Source organism: Pinus tabuliformis, chromosome 2_2 (genome assembly GCF_031772625.1).
Source record: "Pinus tabuliformis cultivar Carrire ecotype Pingquan chromosome 2_2, CPIR1, whole genome shotgun sequence".
In the NCBI taxonomy this organism is placed as follows: Eukaryota; Viridiplantae; Streptophyta; class Pinopsida; order Pinales; family Pinaceae; genus Pinus; species Pinus tabuliformis.
The window spans coordinates 856,352,432-856,361,288 of NC_142300.1; positions in this window are offsets into that span (position 1 = coordinate 856,352,432).

Below are 8,857 nucleotides of genomic sequence, written 5' to 3' on the forward strand. Positions count from 1 at the left end.
TTATGAAACACAAGGACGAAGCATTCAAAAAATTCAAATCTTTCAAAGCCTTGGTTGAAAACGAATCAGATCACAAAATTAAGTGCCTCAGGTCTGACAGAGGTGGGGAGTTTACCTCAAATGAATTTTTTGATTTCTGTGAAGAACATGGAATAAGAAGGGAATTCTCTACAGCTAGGACTCCTCAGCAAAATGGAGTGGTGGAAAGAATGAACAGAACGGTCCAACAAATGGCTCGTGCTATGCTTGATGAATCTGGGACTCCCGCAACCTTCTACGGTGAAGCGGCATTTGTTTCGGTTGTTATTCTCAACAAAACAAATGTCCGAGTGAACAACACTCAAAATCCTCATGAGCTCTGGTATGGTGAGACTCCTTCAGTAAAGCATTTAAAAATTTTTGGGAGCAAATGCTATATCAAGAACATTGATGAACAGCTTGGCAAACTTGAACCTAGAGCAGATGAAGGCATTCTCCTTGGTTATTCTCCCCACAGCAAAGCATATAAGTGTTACAATAAAAGACTTGGAAGAATTGTTGATAGCATTGATGTAGTGGTTGATGAAAAAGGATACACCCCTAGGCAAGTAAATCATGAAAATATCGAAGAGGACGTTGACTACTCTCCAAATCAGAAAAATGATGAAGAAGAACCTCAAGAGGCACCTGAGGAGAAAATAAGGATAGAAGAGAATACTCCATCCAGGTACGTTCAAAAGAATCATCCAGAATCTCAGATTTTGGGGCAGAAAGAAGCAGGTTTACAAACAAGAAGAACAATTGCAGAAGCCTCAAGCTATTTGGCATTGCTCTCCTCCACTGAACCACAAAATGTAAGAGAGGCATGCAAAGATGAATGCTGGGTCAAGGCAATGAATGAAGAACTTGAGCAGATCGAAAAGAACAACACTTGGGAGTTGGTTCCTAGACCAAAAGATAAGAATGTCATAGGGACAAAATGGATCTTCAAAAATAAGTTGAATGAAAATGGAGAAGTAATTAAAAACAAGGCCAGACTTATGTGTAAAGGGTATGCTCAACAAGAAGGAATAGACTTCGAAGAAACTTTTGCTCCTGTTTCTAGACTTGAGGCCATCCGAATGTTCCTTGCTCTCTCAAGCTTTCAGAAGTTCAAAGTTTTTCAAATGGACGTGAAATCAGCCTTTCTGAATGGGGACTTAGAAGAAGAAGTGTACATTGAGAAACCAGATGGTTTCATCCTTGGGAATGATCCAAATCTTGTATGCAGACTAAAGAAGGCTCTCTATGGTCTTAAACAGGCTCCAAGGGCTTGGTACTACCATCTGGACAAATATCTTCATCAACAAGGTTTTTCAAAGGGATCAGCTGATAGCAATCTGTACATAAAAATTGAAAATGACAAATTACTAATACTTGTTGTGTATGTAGATGATATTATCTTTGGCAGCAATGAAGAAGCTATGAGTCAAAGCTTTGCCTTGGTGATGCAGAAATAATTCGAAATGTATTTGCTTGGAGAACTGACATATTTTCTTGGATTGCAAATCCAACAAAATGAAGGCGGGATCTTCTTGTCTCAAACCAAGTATCTCAAATAGATTTTGAAGAAATATGGCATGGAAGATGCAAAACCAGTATGTACCCCCATGGTCACAGGTTGTAGCCTCAGTGCAAATGATGAATCAACAACAGTGCATCAACCAACCTACAGATCTATGATTGGAAGTCTACTTTATTTAACAGGTACCTGACCAGACATCATGCATGCAGTGGGAATAGTTGGAACATTTCAGGCAAATCCAAAGGAAACTCATCTTCAGGCAGTGAAGAGAATTTTCAAGTACCTTCAAGGAACTCAAAACTATGGCTTATGGTATCCTAGAGATACAGATCTCACACTTCATTCTTATACAGATGCAGATTGGGCCGGAAGCGTGGATGACAGGAAGAGCACAAGTGGTGGTGCATTCTTTATGGGTTCCAGATTAGTATCTTGGTTCAGCAAGAAATAGAGTTTGATTGCCTTATCTACAGCTGAAGCGGAATATGTGGCTGCTGCATCTTGTTGCACTCAACTCCTTTGGATGATGCAGACCTTGTAGGATTTTCAGATCACTTTTACTCCACCTATCTCCATCTTATGTGATAATACAAGTGCAATCAGCATTTCAAAGAACCCAGTCATGCATTCAAAGACCAAGCACATACCGATCAAGTATCACTTTCTCAGGGAACAAGTGCTTGAACAAAAGGTCAAGTTGGAGTATGTTCCTTCTAAGGAACAAGTTGCTGATATACTCACCAAACCATTGCCCAGGGAGACCTTTGAATACCTCAGGCAAAAGCTGGGGGTTGTTGATGCATCATCCTGTTGTTGAATCTCATCTGTTTCAGAGATTGTTGGTTGTACGCAAGTTTCATATGGGGTATACGCGTACATTGGTCGAAGATCGAATGGCACAGGTTCAGGGGGAGCATATAATGCATTGTTGGCATTATGGTAGAAGATCTTGGAGGAAGTACAGAAGGAGATCATGGATGCTGATCTGAATAGTGCTGCAATATGTCTCTATCTCTTTCATGGTCAATTATGGTTCTTATTGAAGAAATTTCTTTTGCAGATCTGGTTTATTGTCAGGGGGAGCATGTTCTCAGGGGGAGCATAACCCTTTGCCCTTGATGTCAAAGGGGGAGAATGACGTTGAGGATCTTGAGGTTACCATCAAGTCCAAAGGGGGAGATTGTTGGCATTATGATTCTGGTTTGGCTCTATGGTACAGGTGTTGTACTTGATGGTAACTCACTCAAGTGGCAAAAATTTGTTCAGGCTCTCAAAATGATGGAAAATAAGAGGATCGTTGGTGCATCGTTCAAAAGGTACGGACCCGCAGGTTCGCCGTCCAGGGAGAGCGGACATACCCGCAGGTTCACCGTTCATAAGGTGCGGTCCCCCAGTTCACTCACTCCAATGCAGAGAAGCGCGCTCACGTGGGGTATCCTATGTTTGGCCCTTGGTTTTTAGCCCGTCTTTTATGATCCTATGGTTTTGGCCCGTGGTATAGGATCTAATTTATTGAACCCTGGTTTGGATCCCTTGTATTGGTTTTTGATGGTTTTGTCCCATGGTGTGAATAAGGGTTTGACTATAAAAAGGGGAAGGAGATCACTTGGCGATACAGTGCTGAAATTTGAATATCTTAAGATCTGAATGTTTTGGTGATTAGTTTTAAAAGCTAGATCTAAATCAAGGAGAAAATTTAAGGCAAATCTATTGATAAGTCGTGATCTCTCGGGCACATGATCAGATCTGTGGATCTGACTGACTGTGGCACATTGGAGGACTGTTAATTTAGCCCTAATCAGAGGTTCGCAGGTGATCCACGGTGTAATTGTGGGGGTACGTGATGAGCCCCAAAAATGGACAAATATTTGGGCTCATTCAACCTCCTAATTTGGCTTAGTCCACCATTCTCATTTGTTTATTGCATGTTTTTTATTATTTTTATGTTAATAGAGTGAATTTGGTTAGTCATTATGCCAACAAGTCTAATGGGTGCTTTGTGTAGCCTTTTTGGTCAACTTGGAGACAAAATGGAAGGTCTTAATGAGCACTTGGTAGCCAAATTCGTGGGAGAACAAGCTAGAGGATTTGTAGGAAGGTGTCCCCCTCATTTATGGGCCCTTACCTCGAATTCTCCACCATCAGCTCGGAGTTCAAGGGCCACCGAATCAATCAGCTCAAGGGCAGCCAAGCAAGTCAAGTTGGACTGCTGTTAACTCCAAGTCTTGGGCAGCCAAGTCCCTAACTTTTAGGAGGACTGTTGGGTCCTCAAATTATATAAATAAGAAGGCTTGGGGCCTCATTTTGGTTAGCTAGTGGGTAGTCATTTTGTGCAGCTAGTTAGTCAATTTGGGGATAGCTAGTTAGTCAATTTGGTTAGTCATGTTGTAGCTCGGTTTTTGCTCCTTGTAAGCCAGTTTTGGCATGTCATTAGATTCATGATTATTCAATAAAGACAGGCAGCTTTTGATCCAATTCTGAGTTTTTGAGAGAGCAATAGACCTCCTCTGTTTTGTAATGTTAATTTCTTTTTGTTTCAGCACTTTAGTTCATTTCTTTACCATGCAATTTGAAATTACAGGTTTGCTGAGTTAGCTTTATGAATTTGAGTGAGTTTAGCTTATGGTTGAAATGTTTTTAGTTGCATCAGTTAGATTAGCAGGTTGATAATACACAGGAGCTCCAAGGAAAACGGTTGAGAAAGCCTCCACTGCCATCTCTGTTTGGAGATTGGAGTGCAGCCTATACCAACCACAAAAATACACCTTTCTTTACTTTGTGCTTGCTGCAACACAGTCACGGTTATGTTAGATTCTTTCATGTACTTCACACCTGCACTACACACCTTCATCACAGCTTCATGCACATTTCTCTTCACGTTTTGGATTGCTGTTCATTGAATTTACAAGCACAGGTAGTCTAGGTTAATGCATTTTCGGTTTGGTGACAGTCATAAGCATTTGTTTCATTTACACTGTTCTCTCTCGTTCCATTACCTTCTCCTCCATCTTGATCACGCATGCAACCACATCCTTGACCTCTGCTCCGTTCTGTTAACTCCCAAAGTCCTCCACTCCTCACGTAACTTCATTCTCTAGCCCTTTCTTTGACATAGCCCTCTATCTTCCAATCTACTTCCTACACTCATTTCCTATCCTATTTCTCCACTTCTGAGCCATCACCAGCCTTATTCCTACCTTACACATCTCCCCCTACCATTCCATCACTCCTCCATCACTTCAAACACTCACGGTAGGTCATCCTGTAGCAGTTTGTAGACATCCTGTAGAAACCAGAGTATCCTGTAGGATCCCCTGCAGACATCCTGTAGGAGGCCACTCACTCGGTTGCTGAGCTTTTGAACGTGAGGAACCTCTGTGGATGGATGCTAAGGATCCCTAGGGACCTCTCCTAGCCTCCCCAACCTTTTCCACGCTTTCCTTCCTTCTCCATCCCATCTGCACAACCAAACCCTAGTTAGCACAAAATCACAATCATTCCATCCACTTAAAGGAAAAATACAAAAACATGTCTTTTATGATGCAAGTAGCTTAGATCCATGCATTTTCACTTATTAGAGGTAATAGCAGCATTGGTAGAAGTTTCATTCACATTCTTTGCATTATAGAGGTTAGACTAGTCAAATTAGGGTTTCCTAGGTTTACATGCTTTGATTTGCTTTCAGTTCATTTTTGTCAAGTAAATTAGATTTCCTTTGAGAATAGCTTTCGTCCATCATTTAACAAGCTTCTTCTGAGAGCCTATAGAAGTTGGCTTGAGCCCTAGCGGACTTGTGCCAGCTGACCAAGTGACAGCTGCGACAAGAGCTAGTACTTGTGCATACAGCACCGTCGCTTCCAAGTTTGTACGAACTACCGGGTTGATAAAATTAAGAGACAGGAAGCCCCAGGAGTTGTAGCATTATTGCTACAATACTGGAGCTCACCATCTTTTTGGCGCCGTTGCCGGGGAAGCGGCAGAGTATTGGTGATTGTTGCTATTCTTCTATTTTCCGTTACAACATTCTGCTAAGTAGTTTATTTCATTTCCCTTATGCAATTTCATTTATGCAAAAGTAGATTAGCATTTCTTGCTTTCATAGATTAGCCTTTCCTGCTTTCATAGATTAGCATTTCCTGCTTCCATAGATTAGCATTTCTTGCTTTCATAGATTAGCATTTCAATTCTTCAATTTCATTTATGCAAAAGTAGATTAGCATTTCTTGCTTTCATAGATTAGCCTTTCCTGCTTTCATAGATTAGCATTTCCTGCTTTCATAGATTAGCATTTCTTGCTTTCATAGATTAGCATTTCAATTCCGCAATTTCATTTCTGCAAGCGTAGATTAGCATTTCAATTTCACAAGCGTAGCCTAGCATTTCATTCCTGCAATTTCATTTGAGCAAAATAGATTAGTCCTTTCCTGCTTTCATTTCAATTCCGCATTTTCATTTCAGCAAGATAGTTAGTTGCAGTTCAATCTATTTCAGTTTTGCAAGTAGAAGTAGAAAAAAGAAAAAAACCAAAAAGATTTCATTTCATGCTTTGTAGGAGTAGAAATAAGTTAGAAAAATGATTGCACAACACCCCCACTGCTTCACACAGCCAACGTTCTTCTTCGATGGCTGTGATGAAAGAACCCCTGGGTGGACATCAAGACATATCTGAAGAACCTCTAGGGGAGAAGAAGAAAGAAACACTCCTCTGAAGCAAATGGCTACAAGCAGAGATGATTGGAGCAGTCCCTTGTCCAAAGATGAATTTGAAAATCAGATCGAAGGTTTCAAGAGTGATATGAGGCAGTTTCTTGCCATGCAACTGGATACCTTGCGGATCCAAAAGAAGCAAGAAGAAGCCAAGAGGGCTTTGGCCATTTTTTGTCCTAGGTGCACTAGAAAGCATCCTTGGAACGAATGTCCAATGCACTCTCTAGAAGTGTGTTTCATCTGTGAAGAATACCATCCTACAGATCAGTGCCCTTCCTTGCCTAGAATCAAAGCTACATATCAAAGAGCCAAGGGAGCCACTGAATCACTCTGTTATATGAACCAAAGGAGGCCACTTGGACCCATACCCTACCAGCAGGAACTACAAGGGACACCCGAGACCTATTATGACCCTTACCAAGCCACCTTCATGCCTTCTTGGGGTCCCCCTGCTCATCCTTCCTGGTTCACACCTCCTCCTTATTCCTTCACAGATCCATATTATGCCCAACCAGTTGCTCATTCGTTTCACTCTTATGCTCAGCCACAGCCTCAATGGAATGCACCTTATCAGGAGTGGAGGCCCCAGTACAACTCTCATCCCGCTTATTTTCCTCCACCACCTGCTCATCCACAACCATCGCCTCCTCCTCCATCAAGGCAACCCCAAATGCCTACCCAACCACAATGCCATCCATCTCCATCTCAATTTCACACCTCCACTCAGCTACCCGTACCTCCATTTCCAAAACCATGCAATGGAGCAGCTCAACCCCATTGCAAATCTGAGGCACAACATGTGCAAATAATTCCTCGTGAGCTCAATGATCCTCACCAAAGCTCAGGAAAAGCATTGCAAAAAAGAGATCATCTTGAAAGCATTGAAGGATCACATCCAGCAAAAGAAGATTCAAAAGAGGAGATCAAAGAACCAAGGGCTGCACTTGATGAAGAGAAGAGATCAGAATCAGAGATCAAGAAAGCTTCCTCATGGTTACCATCAAATCTTCCATATACTCAAGAGAAAGATCAGCAAAAAGAGGAAGACGAGAAGGTCATGTTAGAAGGTGACATGAAGAATGATCCAGATCAGCAAAAGGACCAAGGATATCAAAGCTATATTGAGACATGGTTCCAGACAGTCACTAAGTTGCAGCAGTACTCTCCTCCTCAGCTATGTTTTGTACTTCCAAAGTCAGATCATTTGGTCTCTGAGATCTGGGTACCTGTCCAAGCATGCATTTCGAGCCTTCACATCATTTTGTCTCTAATCTCGATGTGCACATGGCTCCATTGGAAGTATTCTTATAATTGAAAATGATTTTGTTTTTCAAGTAGGGTAGGGTAGAAAAAAAGAAAAAAAAAGAAAAAAGAAAAAGAAAAAAAAATGAAAAAAGGAAAATAGAAATCTAAGGTGAAAACCTCCTCAGAGGCGCCTTAGGTTGGCTCATTGATTGAAAACCTCCATGAGGCGGTCAATGGGTTGAAAAAAAAAGAGAAAAGAGAAAAAGATCTTTGGGTGAAAACCTCCTTTGGAGGCGCCCAAGGCAGGCAATTAGGGTGAAAACCTCCATGAGGCGCCCTAGTTGTTTTTCAAAAAAAGAGAAAAAAAGAAAAAGAAAAATAAAGCTAATCTCCATTGAATAATTTCATGTTGCAGCAATGACATTGCAGGTTTCAAGAAGGACGTTTCATGACAGAAGGAGCACTCAAATCAAGGTCAAAGGAACTTTCTTGTGCCTTCTACAGGAAAGCTCTGTATTTCTACAGGAAACATCCTGTAGAACCTTTGGACGAGCCAAATCCAATTTCAAAAGTGAATCTGATGGTGGGAATCTGTTGATTAGGCATACAAGCACTTGTGTGTCCATCCCTTGCCTTTCTCCATCATTTTTCCACCTCCTTGTGCTTCTCATTGTGCTTCTACAGGAACTTCCTGTAGAAATTGTGGGAAACTAGGCATGCATTTCAAAAAGTGGTTTGGCAAGCATGGTAGCTTTCTCAAGGGTTCAGAAGCCCTCATGCAATCTTCCAACTCCTCCTCCATCATCTCCATACCTGCATCACAGCCAAAATTCATTTTGTCATACCATGCAAACACATGCAAAATGCCTTGAAGCCAAAAACACATAGAGCAGAATTTGTTTTTGCCATAACCTGAGAAACATGCATCCATTTGACAAACCGTTTTATGGGGGATTGTATAAGGTCGATGACAACATGCCTGAGCAGTTTCATGCAATTCCGGTGCACGGTTTCCAAGAAATCAGCCTCCATCACCATCAGCCATTTTTTCATTTTCTCCATAACCGTGCATCCGTTTCAAAACCTGTTTCATGGGGAGATGCACGTGGGTGATAGTAGCCTACCCAAGCAGTTTCAGCCAATTCTGATGCACGGTTCCCGAGAAATCGAGCTCTGAAATCTTCAGCCATTTTCCAATTTTCTCGAAATCCGTGCATCCATTGATCACGAATTTGCTATGGGAGATGCATAATGATGGTAGTAACATGCTCACCAAGTTTCAGATCAAACCAATCTACCGTTTGGGAGAAATGGCAAAAAGAAGTTCTGGTTGTGACCATGCAGCAGCAGCAGCTTGAGCGG